The sequence below is a fragment of the Portunus trituberculatus genome, chromosome 36, assembly GCF_017591435.1.
Source record: "Portunus trituberculatus isolate SZX2019 chromosome 36, ASM1759143v1, whole genome shotgun sequence".
NCBI lineage: Eukaryota > Metazoa > Arthropoda > Malacostraca > Decapoda > Portunidae > Portunus > Portunus trituberculatus.
This window is the reverse complement of record NC_059290.1, coordinates 9,819,574-9,837,874: the sequence shown is the minus strand read 5'-3', so window position 1 is coordinate 9,837,874 and position 18,301 is coordinate 9,819,574. Positions and strand designations below refer to the sequence as shown.

Here is an 18,301-nt window from a genome sequence, read left to right as displayed (position 1 = left end):
TATACTGAAAGTAGGAATAAACAAAATGGTGGGACCACTACCTTATGGTGCTCTCATCTGCCAATGACTAGTAATAAAACATATATTTCAAAAGACACTAATTTCAGTCTCACAGGTTTTGAAGGGTAGTTTAATGGTCCTATTGACAGATTAGTATGATATCTTCTCTATCAACAGCACAAAAACTCTTACGAATAAGGCTTGTCCTATCTGTGGGCTTTGAAAATTGTGGCAACATACCCTATATTTTAAAAAGATTCTAATTTCAGTCTCACAGGTTTTGAAGGGTAGTTTAATGGCCCTATTGACAGATTAGTATGATATCTTCTCTATCAACAGCACAAAAACTCTTACGAAAAAGGCTTGTCATATCTGTGGGCTTTGAAAATTGTGGCAACATACCCATATTTTAAAAGATTCTAATTTCAGTCACTGGTTTTTAAGGGTAGTCTCACCTCGGTGGCCATATAACCTATATTTTCAAAAGACTATTGTTTCAGTTACACAGGTTTTTAAGGGTAATCTGATAGTTCTATTAACTTAACATAAATTAACATAACATAACATAAATAATAGGGCCACCAGGGCCCATCTACTTTATCCTGTATCAGTCGCACAGCGACCTCGTCATCAGTACTTAAAGATACACTTACAAGTACACAATACATTATATACTAATTCTAAATATTTGGCCCATTAACAGGGCTAAGTCCTGCAGCGAATTCCTCTACAATCTGTGATCCCCATGTCTTGTTTAACTATAGTAAATTTCTTATAAAACTATCATGCAGCGCTATACATAACTATAAATCTAATAAATTTAAGTGCTTATCTAATCTGTTAAACTAAAGAAAATAACAGTTATCTTAAAGCTACCACCCAAACAATACACAAAGCTTAATTTTAGGAAAACACACACACACACACAAACACGACTACACTACCTACCAGGAGGCCCTCCACACCCTACACCTCACCACCCTTGAGACTCGCTACCAACACCTCCTCCAACAGCTTGCCACAAAGCTTCTCCACTGGCGCCACAGGAGCCTACTCCTCCGGCAGCTCCCTTCCCAGCCACAGTGTCCGCCACCAAAAGCCGCTCCCCATACATGCCCGGCCCGGATACACACATACAAAAATAGTGCAGTGCCCACAATAATCAAAATAATTAACTCGTGGACACTGACTAAATTTGTGATGAATTTTAAGCATGTAATATTAGGATATTTCTCCTGTAAAATGTTTATTTTCAGCTACAGAGCTGCTTGTCTCAATAAACCCTTTATTACTGTTATTAATATTACACACACACACACACACACACACACACACACACACACACGCACGCACACACACACACACACACACACACACACACACACACACACACACACACACACACACACACACACACACACACACACACACACACACAACCACAACCACCCACCTACCACAAACCCATCCTTCGGTTGGGAGCAAGTGTTGGGTTGGGTCAGGTGGGTGGGCTCCACCTTGATAACGAAGACACACACACACACACAAACGCACGCGCACACACACTCACACACACACACACACACACACACACACACACACACACACACACACACACACACACACACACACACACACACACACACACACACACACACACACACACACACACACACACACCACCCACCTACCACAAATCACCCTTCGGCTGGGAGCGAGTGTTTGGTTGGGTCAGGTGGGCAGGCTCCCCTTGATAACGAACACACACACACACACACACACACACACACACACACACACACACACACACACACACACACACACACACACACACACACACACACACACACACACACACACACACACACACACACACACACACACACACACACACACACACACACACACACACACACACAACCACAACCACCCACCCACCACAAACCCACCCTTCGGCTGGGAGAGTATTGGTTGGGTCTGGTGGGTGGGCTCCCCTTTATAACGGAAGACGCACACACACACACACACACACACACACACACACACACACACACACACACACACACACACACACACACACACACACACACACACACACACACAATCAAACACCCCACATCCTCCGGCCAGGAACGGGATGTGGGTCTGAGTCCAGCTGGGGGCCGCCCCCCTTGATGATGTCACTTATATACGTTACGCAAACCATTTTGAAAATGAGGATTCCCAAAAAGGCAGCTGGACACCGCTAATATATAAATTCTGACTTGTTACCAATCAAAACTAACTCCTAAAATATAAAAATATTACCGGAATGAGGAATAATGAAAATATTTCAAAAAACACAATAAATAAAGTGTTAACACTTCGACATGCTTAAAAACAATTCCAAAGTCCACCAATTTCCTTCAACAGGATTGATAACGCTTTTCAAAAATTATAACCATCATTTCAAAATATCAAAACCCGCCAACACGCTCAATTAGAAAAATAAACATTTAAAAAACGACGTTGTTTAACATTTTAACACGGCTACAAACCACTCTTACAGTCCACATATTTAACTTATCAGGAGCCTTTCACACTTTTTCCATCATAAACCTTTCTTGAAAACACAAACGCTTCGCTACAACCTCAAATAAAAATCACTCACAGCGGGGAGAAAAATTTTAGCGTATTTTCGCCCTCTCATCTGACTCCCAAACACACACTAAATCACCGCACTTCACTCAACTCAGGCATGGAACACACGCAAAACACAACCCACTATCATTGGAAACCGTCAAAAGGTGCTTGTGACTCGAAATAAATGAACAGAGACAAATATAAATAATAGGGTAAGTCGACAGTCTGGGACCGGCGGGACATTTGGGCGGGAGCCGCTGATGACGTCACAACATGGCGGCTCGTGACGTCACATCCCAGCCCCCTTCCCTTCACTGAGCTTCCATAACTCACAAATTAGGCAATTGCTGATATATTTCAACGACGAACATGAAAGAGTACGTCTGTAGCTTCACTTTGTGACCTGTCTGGCCTGTGCTGAGTGAGAGATGAGGCAGATAATGGCTTGAGAAAGAGATGACGGGTCAGAGGGCTGGCTTGTTTACATATTGAAGGCTTGAATTATTGGGGTTTTTGAAGTACCTGCAGGTGTTAGTTCACTGATATGTTGTTATGGAGGTTACCAACGTTAGGTTATGACATGACAGCACCGTGAAATGATGGCTTACACCAATATATTACTTACGTTTGCTGCTGGTGAAGACTGTGGCTGGTCATGGCTGCTGCCGTCACCAGCAGTAGGTACCCACTCACCCCAAGCGACACACACACACACATCCTAACCCATCTTGTGTCCGTGTTTACCGAGGCTACACACACGCTGTTCTTTTCGTTGTTATCATGGATATTGTCACTATGTTCGTGTAGGCTTGTCACTGTGGCGCCGGTCACTGCCCACCACCACCTGGCCGCCCCTCACGGGTCCCTTCCCCACCCCTGTCGCCGCACAGTCACTGCTCACCGAAAACAGTTAATAGACCAACAAGCATTGGGAATGGTTGTAAAGGGCCATTGGTGTGAATGATTGGGTAAAATGGATGTGTAAGGATGTGGGTGTCAGCTTTAGTCATAGGGTGGTAGACTTCTGGAATGCATTGCCAGAGAAGGTTGTAAATAGCACTAGTTTGACAATGTTTAAAAACAGATTACATAAGCACTTAAATTTATTAGATTTATAATTATGTATAGCGCTGCATGATAGTTTTTATAAGAAATTTACTATAGTTAAACAAGATATGATCCCCATGTATGGGGATCACAGATTGTAGAGGAATTCGCTACAGGACTTAGCCCTGTTAATAAGCCAAATATTTAGAATTAGTATATAATGTATTGTGTACTTGTAAGTGTATCTTTAAGTATTGACGACGAGGTCGCTGTGCGACTGATACAGGATAACCTATAGTCCGACTCAAATATGAAGGCCGCTGAGGGGAGACCTAACGGGGATTCCCCGGCTGCGGCGTCGCCAAGCATCGTAACACGTTTCGATCTTATTATTAACTTGCATCTTAATGAACCGTCATAAAAGTGTATTCCTCTAAATTTCTAATAAGGATGTATAGAGAGCTTTGAATATTGTTTTAGTGTAATGAAGACAATAATTTTGTATAGATACCACAAAATGTAGCACCACTGCTCTCCAGCGTTGCTACTTTTCATGGTTGGACATGGGTGAGGTCAACCTCCCTGACCGCTGATAATCCCCAGGTCAAATCCAGTCACTCCTCCTCTCCCTGTCGCTCAGGATGGAAGGAGAATATCTCGTCAGCGCTACTCGCCATCGCAACCTTCAGTCAAGAGAAATTAATTATTTACAGCGTCAACAAGTTCTGCTTAGAGGATTCTTTTATTATCAACGTGGAGGATACTTCTGACGAAGAACTGTCTGATTAAATAACTGAGAGAGGATTATGCCTAAAGGGTAAAACCTAAAAAAAAAAAAAAAAAAAAAAAAAACGCACCTTAACTCTTACCTCATGGGTGGTGTGGAAAAAGAGTAAAATAAAACAAAAAAGATGCATGTCTACTTGTCTATTTTAGAGAGAGAGAGAGAGAGAGAGAGAGAGAGAGAGAGAGAGAGAGAGAGAGAGAGAGTGTGTGTGTGTGTGTGTGTGTAATTCACTGTTTGATCTGCTGCAGTCTCTGACGAGACAGCCAGACGTTACCCTACGGAACGAGCTCAGAGCTCATTATTTCCGATCTTGGGACAGGTCTGAGACCAGGCACACACCACACACCGGGACAACAAGGTCACAACTCCTAGATATACATCCCGTACCTACTCACTGCTAGGTGAACAGGGGCTACACGTGAAAGGAGACACACCCAAATATCTCCACCCGGCCGGGGAATCGAACCCCGGTCATCTGGCTTGTGAAGCCAGCGCTCTAACCACTGAGCTACCGGGCCGTGTGTGTGTGTGTGTGTGTGTGTGTGTGTGTGTGTGTGTGTGTGTGTGTGTGTGTGTGTGTGTGTGTGCCGCGTCACAGGAGAACCAATACGTAAACTGTTGAAAGACTCGCGAAAGCAGGATTACACACACACAAACGTGCATGAGAGAACTATATAGTAATAAGAAACAGGAGGAAGTAGTAACAAGCCACAGAGAGAGAGAGAGAGAGAGAGAGAGAGAGAGAGAGAGAGAGAGAGAGAGAGAGAGAGAGAGAGAGATGAGAGAGAGAGAGAGATGGCGTTTCTCCACACTTCAGTGTTAATCCTATAATTGGGGCTGCGACGTTTGGCGTAGCTGCAACCGGGGAATCCCCGATAGGTCTCCCCCCTCAGCGGCCTTCATATTTGTGTCGGACTATAAATGGTCCCTGGTGGCCCTTTGTTATCCAATTATTTATGTTATGTTATGTTATCTCTTCAGAACACGCACCAACACAGCCCAGACCAGGGTCTCTTTTTAACCCTGGTCCAGACCAGTGAACGCACCTACCACGCAACCCTGTAACAACAAAAAATACCATATCAAACCACACACCCAAAAAATAAATAAAACTGAAAAAGTGATAAGAAACTGTACATCATTTCACTAACCGTTCTAAACTCAATCATTCACGTACCATATGATAGCACGTGCAGGCCCGCCACAGCCAGCCAGTCAGCCACGCCACCGCCACCACAAGTAGCACGAGGCTCCTGGATCGCCGCCACGGTGCGCTAACCAGGGCATTCCTGGGGAAGACTAGATAATTAACATGTACTGGAAGAGAATGGTTAGCCGCGCCGCCTATCGCCTACACACACACACACACACACACACACACACACACACACACACACACACACACACACACACACACACACACACACACACACACACACACACACTGCATCAGTTTTTACAATGGAACACACACACACACACACACACACACACACACACACACACACACACACACACACACACACATTTTATTTTATTGACCGCGACAACAAATCATAATACAGCTGAAGGAATGGTCCAGAAAATACAGAAAGTGTTAACGATCTCGTTATACATTGTAGAGGATTTCGCTGCAGGACTTAGGCCTGTTAATGGGCCAAATATTTAGAATTAGTATATAATGTACTGTGTACTTGTAAGTGTATCTTTAAGTACTGATGATGAGGTCGCTGTGCGACTGATACAGGATAACCTAGATGGGCCCTGGTGGCCCTTTATTAACCTACTATTTATGTTATGTAGTTATGTTATGTTACATAAACCAAATCGCCTATACATTAGCTTTTCAAGCATGACAAGACAATATTATCATCACAGTAAATCACAAAATAAAACAAACAAACAAGCAAACTAAAGAAAATAATAAATTTATCTTAAAGCTACCACCCAAACAATACACAAAGCTTAATCTTAGGAAAACACACACACACACACACACACACACACACACACACACACGACTACACTATCTACCCTACACCTCACCACCCTTCAGACTCGCTACCAACACCTCTACCAGCTCGCCACAAAGCTTCTACACTGGCGCCACAGGAGCCTACTCTCTCCGGCAGCTCCCCTTCCCCGCCACAGTGTCTGCCACCAGAAGCCGCTCCTCATACGTGCCCGGCCCGGATACACACATACAAAAACAGTGCAGTGCCCCAAATAATCAAAATAACTAACTCGTGGACACTGACTAAAATTGTGATTAATTTTAAGCATGTAATATTAGGATATTTCTCCTGTAAAATGTTTATTTTCAGCTACAGAGCTGCTTGTCTCAATAAACCCTTTATTACTATTATTATTATTACACACACACACACACACACACACACACACACACACACACACACACACACACACACACACACACACACACACAACACACAACCACCACCACCCACAAACCTACCCTTTGGTTGGGAACGAGTGTTGGGTTGGGTCAGGTGGGCGGGCTCCTCCTTGATAACGAAGACACACACACACACATACACACACACACACACACACACACACACACACACACACACACACCTTCACACCCAACCACCCCCACGTCCTCCGGCCACGAGAGGGATGTGGGTCTGAGTCCAGCCGGGGGCCGCCCCCCTTGATAACGTCACTTATATACGTTACACAAACCATTTTGAAAATGAGGATTCCCAAAAAGGCAGCTGGACACCGCTAATATATAAATTCTGATTTGTTACCAATCAAAACTAATTCCTAAAATATAAAAATATTACCGGAATGAGGAATAATGAAAATATTTCAAAAAACACAATAAATAAAGTGTTAACACTTCGACATGCTTAAAAACAATTCCAAAGTCCACCAATTTCCTTCAACAGGATTGATAACGCTTTTCAAAAATTATAACCATCATTTCAAAATATCAAAACCCGCCAACACGCTCAACTAGAAAAATAAATATTTAAAAAATGACGTTGTTTAACATTTTAACACGGCTACAAATCACTCTTACAGTCCACATATTTAACTTATCAGGAGCCTTTCACACTTTTTCCATCATAAACCTTTCTTGGAAAACACAAACGCTTCGCTACAACCTCAAATAAAAAATCACTCACAGCGGGGGGGAAAATTTTAGCGTATTTTCACCCTCTCATCTGACTCCCAAACACTCTATAAATCACCGCACTTCACTCAACTCAGGCATGGAATACACGCAAAACACAACCCACTATCATTGGAAACCGTCAAAAGGTGCTTGTGACTCGAAATAAATGAACTGAGACAAATATAAATAATAGGGGAGGTCGACAGTCTGGGACCGGCGGGACATTTGGGCGAGAGCCGCTGATGACGTCACAACATGGCGGCTCGTGACGTCACATCCCAGCCCCCTTCCCTTCACTGAGCTTCCATAACACACAAATTAGGCAATTGCTGATATATTTCAACGACGAACATGAAAGAGTACATCTGTAGCTTCACTTTGTGACCTGTCTGGCCTGTGCTGAGTGAGAGATGAGGCAGATAATGGCTTGAGAAAGAGATGACGGGTCAGAGGGCTGGCTTGTTTACATATTGAAGGCTTGAATTATTGGGATTCTTGAAGTACCTGCAGGTGTTAGTTCACTGATATGTTGTTATGGAGGTTACCAACGTTAGGTTATGACATGACAGCACCGTGAAATGATGACTTACACCAATATATTACTTACGTTTGCTGCTGGTGAAGACTGCGGCTGGTCATGGCTGCTGCCGTCACCAGCAGTAGGTACCCACTCACCCCCAGCCACACACACACACATCCTAACCCATCTTGTGTCCGTGTTTACCGAGGCTACACACACGCTGTTCTTTTCGTTGTTATCATGGCTATTGTCACTATGTTCGTGTAGGCTTGTCACTGTGGCGCCGGTCACTGCCCACCACCACCTGGCCGCCCCTCACGTCTCCCTCCCCCTCCCCCGCCGCCGCACAGTCACTGCTCACCGAAAACAGTTAATAGACCAACAAACATTAGGAATGGTTGTCAAGGGCCATCATTTCACTAACCCTACTAAACTCAATCATTCACATACCATATGATAGCACGTGCACACCCGCCACAGCCAGCCAGCCAGCCACGCCACCATCACCACCACCACCAGCACGAGGCTCCTGGATCGCCGCCACGGTGCGCTAACCAAGGCATTACTGGGGAAGACTAGATAATTAACATGTACGTGGAAGAGAATGGTTAGCCGCGCCGCCTATCGCCCTATGCCTAACACCTAACGCCTAGCAAACCGTAATTAACGTACTTTACTTTATTCCGAAGGGTTGCTCCAGCGGTGACAGTCCCACGGTGTGACCTGTGATACGGGTACTCACCTGTAAAGAGGAGAAGGAGAGAGTTAGTGTGGTGTGCTTATCAAAGCTAGTATTTCATTATTAACGGAGATCAGTATAGGAGTCACGTGGTTCAGGTTAATGCTTAGTACTTTATTGCTGTGATAATGAGGCTTAAATAACAACCTCAACTTACCAAATCCAACGCGAGGAAGACGCACTCAATAGGATAAACTAACGCACACCATCACTGTATCACTACACTAACCGCGACGCCACGCGCACACACACAAGGAACCTCACTCGCCCGCCGCCACAAGACAAAAGGCCGAGGATTTGTTCAGCTGGTGTTGGATCACCTCGGCTGTCTTCGAATGTGCTGCCCTTCCTTTGGCTGACACACTCCCACCTCACGCCCTCACATCCACACCTCACTATAAGATCACACTAACTTTGTGCTCACTGAGACACATTTCAGCGTTAAGAAAAAGATGAGATTGGTGGGAGATTAATTATATACCGCACTCGATTTGTTTTCTTGCCATACTTTCGCACAGGGACATGGAACAAGACGCTGCTAACTGCTTGTTATCCTCACGCCACACACTCCCCCTTGTCCCCTCCCGCCCGCCTTCCTATGACCCCATCCACCCTGCCGGGCTACCTTCAACCTTCCGCCTCCCTTCCCTCGTCTCTGCTTCTCCGTCACGTACAGGCTACCCAACGCCAGCTCCCTTAGCCATGTTCTAATCTTCCTTTATCGTATACCTAGTGGCCAAAGCGTTAATACTAGCCTTAGAGCTTTCGTTGATCTCAAGGGTGCCTTCGACTGGGCCAACAAAGATGTTATTATTATAGACGAACTCATTCTCAAAGGTGTAAAAGGTAGATTATTATGGTGGATCAGGGACTATTTGTACAATAGAACAGCACGGGTTTGGTTTCAAGGTGGTCTCCTCTGAGGAAGTCTTTGAGCTTGGAAAACCAGAGGGTGGAGTCCTTAGTCCAATATACACATGCCCAAAGGTACATACACAGTATGTGTGTATGTACCTTTTTGTAGTGTGTTGAGTCAACACTTGCAATAAAGGTAGCAGAAAAAAACAATGGTTTATTTGTGTTTTTATTTCATGTTTAGTATCTAAATATGATATTTAAACAATAATGAATACTTCAATGTATTAATCATGCTGTGTCTCATCATAATTGTTGTTATTGTTCTAAAAATGTTGAAGAGAAAACTATAAGTCAGGGTACTCTAGTCTCTCAATCCTAGTGATGATCAAAACTGTAAGGGAAACTGTGTCTCACATGATAAAGGTGTTAACCTAAGGCAACACAAACAAACAAACAAGGGGCTCTCATAAAATAACAACAAGGTGGGAGGCCCAACTTAGTTTGAAATGTGTCTTAACCATTATTCTCTTCCAAAGGGATTACTTTGAAAAAAAAGATAAAAAGTTAAGCAGTGAAAAATTGACATTTGAGTAATTATCAGGATAATGGGTAGGAATGACGTGTAGGAGGGGCTTAGTTTCACAGAACAGAAAATACTTGAGTCACTAATGATTATAATGGAACACAACATGTTGAGTGAATTTCAGTTTTTTGAACCATACACAATAAATGTAACAAGCAAAAGAAGTAAGGTATATATAGAGAAAAGTAAATTGGTGTACATGCAGACAAAAGCTACATAGTTGATCACATCAAGCAGAGACGTCACACAAGCAAGTCAAATATACATTAAGCATTTTAACACATAGCTAGGTATCCTACATCAATGCAAACAAACATGTTTCAATTCAGGAAAAAAAATTATACCATTGTCTTTCCATCATGAAAACCAGTTAGACTGGCAATTAAGTATATTTGGTCAAGGATATGAATATAATCAGTGAGGCAAAGCAAAAACAATGTAAAGCAAAGCAATACAAACTACACACAAGTGTAATAGGAAAACCTAAAGGTAATAACATTCACTTCTCATGCACAAAACTGTACAACACAATAAGCACACTTTAGTATTGGTTCAACCTAAATCAAGCAAACACCACCATAGATATAACATACGACTAATTGTTAGGTCGAAAAAAGGTATTCATGCACGACACACTAACAAATGAGGACTTAACAATAAACATGCTATACAGAAAATAGATTATATACCTTTTCCTTCACAGGCCATATTGAAGCTGAAATCAATCAATCAAAAATACAATATCATAACAATATACAGTAAGTCCTCGTTATACGGTACACGTGCGTTCCTGAAAACCTTAGCGTAAATCAAAATTACCGTATACCGAACCCATTACAACATGTAATAGTAAGGAATGCGTTCCAGCACGTCAAAAGTCACCCATACACAAATTAAAGCTACACGAGTTTCTTTGCAGACGACACAAAACTTTTGAAGAAAGTTGGCTCGCACGATGATGGTGGAACTCTACAGCAGGACTTAGATAGACTATGGGAATGGAGGAAAAGATGGGAGATGGAATTCAACATTAACAAATGTAGCATAATGGAATTTGAGAAGAGCAAAAATAGGATAACAAGACAATACAAACTTGGAGAAGAGAAGATTAAGAAGGTGGAAAGTGAAAAGGACCTGGGAGTTCTCATAAAAAAGTGATCATAACAGAGTTTACTAGTGAAAGGGATGAATGATTGAGCGTACTGTACTGGTTAACTCTTGCATTAGAGAGTTGGACAGAATAGGGATGAGAGGAAGAAGAAAGCCTTGTGCAGCGTGGCCGCAGGAGGAAGGGAGGCATGCAGTTAGCAAGATCAGTAGAACAGTTACCATGAAAATAGCGATAAAATATAGAAAGGGGTGCAACATTTCAACGGTGAGAAAGAGACTGAAGACAGAGAGAGTGATAGATATATGGAACAGACTGGACAGAGAGGTGGTGTGTGCAAAGTCCACCACCACCACTTGAACACAAAATTAGACACTGTGAGATACAGAGATGCGACAACACCACCATAGGCTCCCCTCCCGTAAAATACAACTAGGTAAATACACACACACACACACACACACACACACACACACACACACACACACACACACACACACACACACAATTTGGGAAATAATTACAAGTTCACTAAATGAAGTGAAAGTTCCACTAGAATGGAAGACAGCCAAGGTAATACCGATATTTAAAGGACAAAAGGCAACTGAACCACTAAACTACAGACCAGCGTCACTTACAAGCATTTTGGGGAAGTTGTGTCAAATAATTATCAAAGAAAATGGGTTAAACATCTGGAAGAAGAAAAAGTCATATAGAACAGACAATTTGGGTTCAGGACAGGACGGTCATGTGTATCAAATTTATTAAGCTTCTACTCGAGAGTTACAGAAGGACTGGAAAGCAGAGACGGATGGTGGACACAGTATACCGGGACATGAAAAAAGCTTTTGATAAAGTCCCTCATGAAAGATTACTTTAGAAACTAGAGAACATAGGAGGATTGCAAGGAACCTTATCAGAATGGATAAGGGATTATTTGAAAGACAGGGAAATGAGAACTGTGATCAGAGATACATACTCAACTTGGGGTTAAGTAACCAGCAGAATGCAACAAGGGTCAGTGTTAGCCCCCATTATGTTCCAGATTTATGTAAACGACATTCACAATGGGGTAAACAGTTATATTAATCTATTTGCTGATGATGCAAAGCTGCTAAGAGTTATCAAAACCAGGGAGGACGTTTTGCTGTTACAACAGGAAGATATAAACAAGATCTATGAATGGAGCAGGAAGTGGAAATTGGAGTTTAATGCCAAGAAATGTCATGTAATGGAACTAAGAAAGAGTATGAGAAGACCAGTATGGAACTACCTGATGGATAAGGAACAAATAATGAAGACTGAAGAGGAAAAAGATCTGGGAGTGATTATACAGGAAAATCTGAACCCAAGAAACACATAAGATATTTGGATTATCATGTAAAATGTTGACAAATATAAGAATGACATTTCAATTCATGGACAAAGATATGATGAAAAAAATCATCACAAGCATGATACGCCCAAGGCTGGAATATGCAGCTGTGGTGTGGTCTCCACGAGTTCTGAAAAGGATATAAGAAGATTAGAACAGATACAGAAGATTGCTAAAAACATGGTGCCAAAACTAAAGGACCTAATATACAAAGAATGGCTGAAGGAAATGTGACTGCCAATCTTACAAGATAGAAGAGAATAAGGGGACCTAATAACAATGTACAAGATAGTCAATGGCACTGAAAAAAATAGACAAGGAAGACCTGGTGCTGGTGATGGCGGTGGACAAAATGGGTGTGGTGACTTCAAATAAATCGGCGGACCTGCAAATATTTGGTTAGGTTTTATTAGGTTAGTTAAAAATAAATAAATTAATTAATAAAATTACAAGGTTAGGTTAGACTGAGAGAAGAATATGACATTCAAACAACAAGATCGCATAGTAAAAAGCTGAGGAAGGGAAGATGTCCGAGAGATGTTTAAAAAATATAGTTTCCCGCAAAGATGTGTTGAGACGTGGAACAGTTTGGGTGAACAAGTGGTGTCAGCAACGAGTGTGCATAGTTTGAAAGAAAAATTGGATAAGTGTAGATGTCGAGACGGGGCCACACTAGCGTAAAGCCCAGGCCCTGTAAAACTACAACTAGGTAAATACACAAACACATAAACACACATTTATATTAACGACATGCCAGAAGGAGTGAACAGCTACATAAATCTGTTTGCAGATGATACGAAACTGCGGAGTTATAAAGCGAAAAGAGGATTGTGAAATCTGCAAGAAGACCTAAATAAGATCTGGGAATGGAGTAAAAAGTGGGAAATAGAATTCAATGTGAAAAGCCATGTCATGGAAATAGGTGAAAAGCCATGTCATGGAAATGGGAAAGAGTGAAAGACGACCTGTGGGAATCTATAAGATGGGAGATGGAATAGAACTGGAGAAAGTTAAAAAGGAAGAGGACTTAGGAGTGACGATGGAAGAAAACAATCAACCAGTAAGCCATATTGATAGAATTTTTAGAGAAATATATAATTTGCTAAAGAATATTGGAATAGCATTTTACTACATGGACAAAGAAATTATGAAGGTAAATTCACACACACACACACACACACACACACACACACACACACACACACACACACACACACACACGGACATGGAAGAAAACGGTAGCTCAGTGGTTAGAGCACTGGCTCCACAAGCCAGATGACCGAAGGAGACTTCGATTGGCCGGGTGGAGATATTTGGGTGTGTCTCTTTCACGTGTAGTGTTCACCTAGCAGTGAGTAGGTACGGGATGTAAATCGAGGAGTTGTGACCTTGTTGTCCCGGTGTGTGGTGTGTGCCTGGTCTCAGACCTATCCCAAGATCGGAAATAATGAGCTCTGAGCTCGTTCCGTAGGGTAACGTCTGGCTGTCTCGTCAGAGACTGCAGCAGATCAAACAGTGAATTACACACACACACATGGACGATGGAAGAAAACAATCAACCAGTAAGGCATATTGATAGAATTTTTAGAGAAACATAATTTGCTGAGGAATATTGGAGTAGCATTTCACTACATGGACAAAGAAATGATGAAGAAATTGATAAATACTATAATAAGACCTAGATTGGAATATGCAGGAGTAGTGTGGACCCCTCATAAAAAGAAACACATAAGAAAATTGGAGAGGCTACAAAAAATGGCTACAAGAATGGTCCCAGAACTTGAAGGGATGACATATGAGGAGAGACTAAAGGCTATGGATCTACCAACCTTGGAACAAAGAAGGGCGAGAGGAGACCTGATACAAGTCTATAAATTGATCAACGGAATGGACCAAGTGGATAATGGGAAACTGATTTTGAGAGAAGAATATGACATCCGAAGCACAAGATCGCATAGTAAAAAGCTGAGAAAGGGAAGATGTCTGAGAGATATTAAAAAATATAGTTTCCCGCAGAGATGTATTGAGACGTGGAACAGTTTAGATGAAGAAGTAGTGTCTGCAAAGAGTGTGCACACTTTTAAAGTAAGATTGGATAAGTGTAGATATGTAGACGGGGCCACACAAGCATAAAGCCCAGGCCCTGTAAAACTACAACTAGGTAAATACACACACACACACACACACACACACACACACACACACACACACACACACACACACACCTGTTGTACAGTATTTGCAGTGGCCCGAGCAAGTTGTGTAGACTCGTTTTTCATGAAATCAAGTGTTAGATAATCATGAGTAAAGAAGAGATTCCATCTAAATGCAGGTATGAGACTACGGAAAGAATGAAAGAAGATGATGACTATGTTGATGTTGATTTATGTGTTTTCAAGGTGTTTTATGAAAAAAGACTACCTCCATTGAAAGTTTTGTATATTCAAGTCATTTTACATTTTTATGCTTTAAAATGATAAAATTCATGAAAAGCCAATATAGAGACAACCAAAGAAAAAGTAAGAAAAACTTGTTAAGTTTAGTAGTTTCCAGCTTTTTTTTTTCCACCAAAATACAGAAATACAGGCAAAACGCATGATTAAACAATATTTGTTTATGGAACTGAAATATGTCAACAATGGGTTATTTTGGTGTTTTCCAGCATTTTATGAACCAAAACACAGAAATGCAGGCATAACACTATATTTCTTATAATGTCTTATTTATGTTTTAAGGTGAAAAAAAAAAAAAAAAAAAAAGCTATCGATTGAAAATTTTTGTATATTCAGGTCATTTTATATTTTTATGCCTCAGAACGATAAACTTAATGAAAACAAGGCAATAAAGAGAAACCAAAAAAAGAGGAACAAAGTGTTATTTCAGGAGTTTTCAGCTTTTTTTTGCACCAAAACACAGAAAAGCAGGCAAATCACTATATTTGTTAAAACGTCTTATTTGTGTGTTTTTAAGGTGTTTTATGAAAAAAAAAAAACTACCTCAATTAAAAATTTTGTATATTCAAGTCATTTTACATTTTTATGCTTCAAAATGATAAAATTCATGAAAAGCCAATATAGAGACAACCAAAGAAAAAGTATGAAAAACTTGTTAGTTTAGTAGTTTTCAGCTTTTTTTTTCACCAAAACACAGAAATGCAGGCAAAACGCATGATTAAACAATATTTGTTTAAGGAACTGATATACTATGTCAAAAACAGGTTATTTTGGTGTTTTCCAGCATTTTATAAACCAAAACTCAGAAAAGCAGGCAAAACATTATATTTCTTATAATGTCTTATTTATGTTTTTCAGGTGTTTTATGAAAAAAAAAATTATCGATTGAAAATTTTTTTATATTCGTCATTTTACATTTTTATGCCTCAGAACGATAAAATTGATGAAAACAAAGCAATATAGAGAAACCAAAGAAAGAGCGAAAAAACTTTTTTTTTCGCACCAAAACACAAAAAAACAGGAAAAACGCATGAATAACACTGTATGTTTAAAGAACTTAGAAAGATTAGTTTTTCCTGCCAGAGAAAAGGAGAGATATTAGTTTGACCTGTAAGAAATAAGTATTAATTAGACCTGTAAAAAAAATAATAATAATCTTACTTACACACACACACACACACACACACACACGTCTGAGAAATTTTAAAAATATAGTTTCCCGCAAAGATGTATTGCGACGTGGAACAGTTTAAATGAAGAAGTAGTGTCTGCAACGAGTGTCCATACTTTTAAAGTAAGATTGGATAAGTGAAGATATGGAGACGGGGCCACACGAACATAAATCCCAGGCCCTGTAAAACTACAACTAGGTAAATACAACACACACACACACACACACACACACACACACACACACACACACACACACACACACACACGACGCTTATTTTAGCCAAAAGTAACCAGGGCATTACTTAAGAAGACTAGATAATTAACATGTACCTGGAAGAGAATGGTTAGCCACGACGCCTATCGCCCTATGCCTAACACCTAACGCCTAGCAAACCGTAATTTGTACTTGACTTTATTCTGAAGGGTTGCTGCAGCGGTGTCAGTCCCACGGTGTGACCTGTGATACGGGTACTCACCTGTAAAGAGGAGAAGGAGGGAGTTAGTGTGGTGTGCTTATCAAAGCTAGTATTTCATTATTAACGGAGATCAGTATAGGAGTCACGTGGTTCAGGTTAATGCTTAGTACTTTATTGCAGTGATAATGAGGCTTAAATAACCACCTCAATTTACCAAATCCAACGCGAGGGTGAATATAAAGCTGAACAAGCAGTTTTCTTGAGTTTTGAATTGAGTGGGATATTGCTTCAAATTAGTTTATGGTAAGCATTGGAGTGGTGATTATTTGTGAATGATTGTGTGTGTTAGATTTGGTATAAGATTTTTCTTTTCCATTTCAGATTGCACATTTTTGTGTGATAGGGGGTGCTAACCTGCAAGACACAATGAAGTGCATTCTTAGGTATGCTGTGACAAACTCCTTGGCTGTGCAATACAACTGCTGTGGCAAAGGAGAGAAACACAGTTTTTTACTATCTTGAAGTTGCAGGATACCATTATCAGTAAGTATAGTAGTTCAATTTGTTTGAATCTATTTGTCTATTCTATTCTCTTATGCCTCACTCTCTGCAGGAGTGTCCCATAACAGGGTGGCTATGGCAGAAGAGCTTCCACCTCCCTCTGTCCATACATTCTCTCCTTGCTTGTTCTAGCACTCCTTTCCCACTCAAGTAAAATGTTTGAGTGCTGTTTGTTTCATGTAACATATCAGTGATATCTATATAATGTCTTTACAATATAAGTCTTGTATAGATGGTAGTGCAATAGTAAAGTGTTGGTCACGCAACCAAATGTTCAAGTTTTTGGAAACTGACCATATTTAATGAAGAGGTAAATAGAAATTGACTAATATATATATATTTTTTTTTTTTTCTAAGAAAGTGTGTGCGCAAGCATCCAGACTATAGGCATACAACAGCAGCCTCTGTCAAAGTCATTATGAAAGAATGGTTCCACACAGCCAGAGACCGAGATGGAGGGTGATGAAGGAGGGATTTAAGTGTAAACCACTAACAACAGTGTGAACACACACAAATAATAGTGAAGCTTTGCAGGTCACAGCTGTGAGTGTTATGCATGCACCACATAACATATAGCTATAGGTATCCTGTTAATAACTGAACTTTGGAAATGTTTCCCATTTTGTACTCCCTCACCTACACACCTGTGTGACTCAGGAACCCACCATCAGTGAATAAACTCTAGTATACTGTCATGTTGCCCTCTACAATATGGTGCTATTATGTGCTAAATACTAGTATACTGAAAGTAGGAATAAACAAAATGGTGGGACCACTACCTTATGGTGCTCTCATCTGCCAATGACTAGTAATAAAACATATATTTCAAAAAGACTCTAATTTCAGTCTCACAGGTTTTGAAGGGTAGTTTAATGGTCCTATTGACAGATTAGTATGATATCTTCTCTATCAAC

The 18,301-nt window shown here is 40.9% G+C and overlaps 2 long non-coding RNA genes across 10 annotated transcripts in view; both read right to left on the bottom strand.

Moving 5' to 3' along the window:
- Window positions 1-5,279: 5,279 nt before the first annotated feature.
- Window positions 5,280-8,817, bottom strand: LOC123513436. 2 transcript variants are annotated; one of them, XR_006677373.1, is made up of 3 exons: window positions 8,572-8,817; window positions 5,634-5,745; window positions 5,280-5,515 (listed from the first exon to the last, which is right to left on the bottom strand). It is a non-coding gene; the product is annotated as an uncharacterized LOC123513436 (long non-coding RNA). The 2 variants fall into 2 exon arrangements; XR_006677372.1 differs by lacking the exon at window positions 8,572-8,817 and adding an exon at window positions 8,209-8,433.
- Window positions 8,818-12,858: 4,041 nt separating this feature from the next.
- LOC123513426 overlaps window positions 12,859-18,301 on the bottom strand; it is a 31,729-nt gene continuing 26,286 nt past the window's right edge. For 2 of the 8 annotated variants that reach the window (XR_006677350.1, XR_006677351.1), the window contains 2 exons: window positions 17,241-17,308; window positions 12,879-12,914 (listed from right to left, as the gene is read on the bottom strand). This is a non-coding gene — a long non-coding RNA (uncharacterized LOC123513426). Of the gene's footprint in view, window positions 12,915-16,691; window positions 16,887-17,240; window positions 17,309-18,301 lie in introns of those variants that run through there. The other 6 variants (XR_006677352.1, XR_006677355.1, XR_006677349.1 and 3 more) reach the window with 5 other exon arrangements.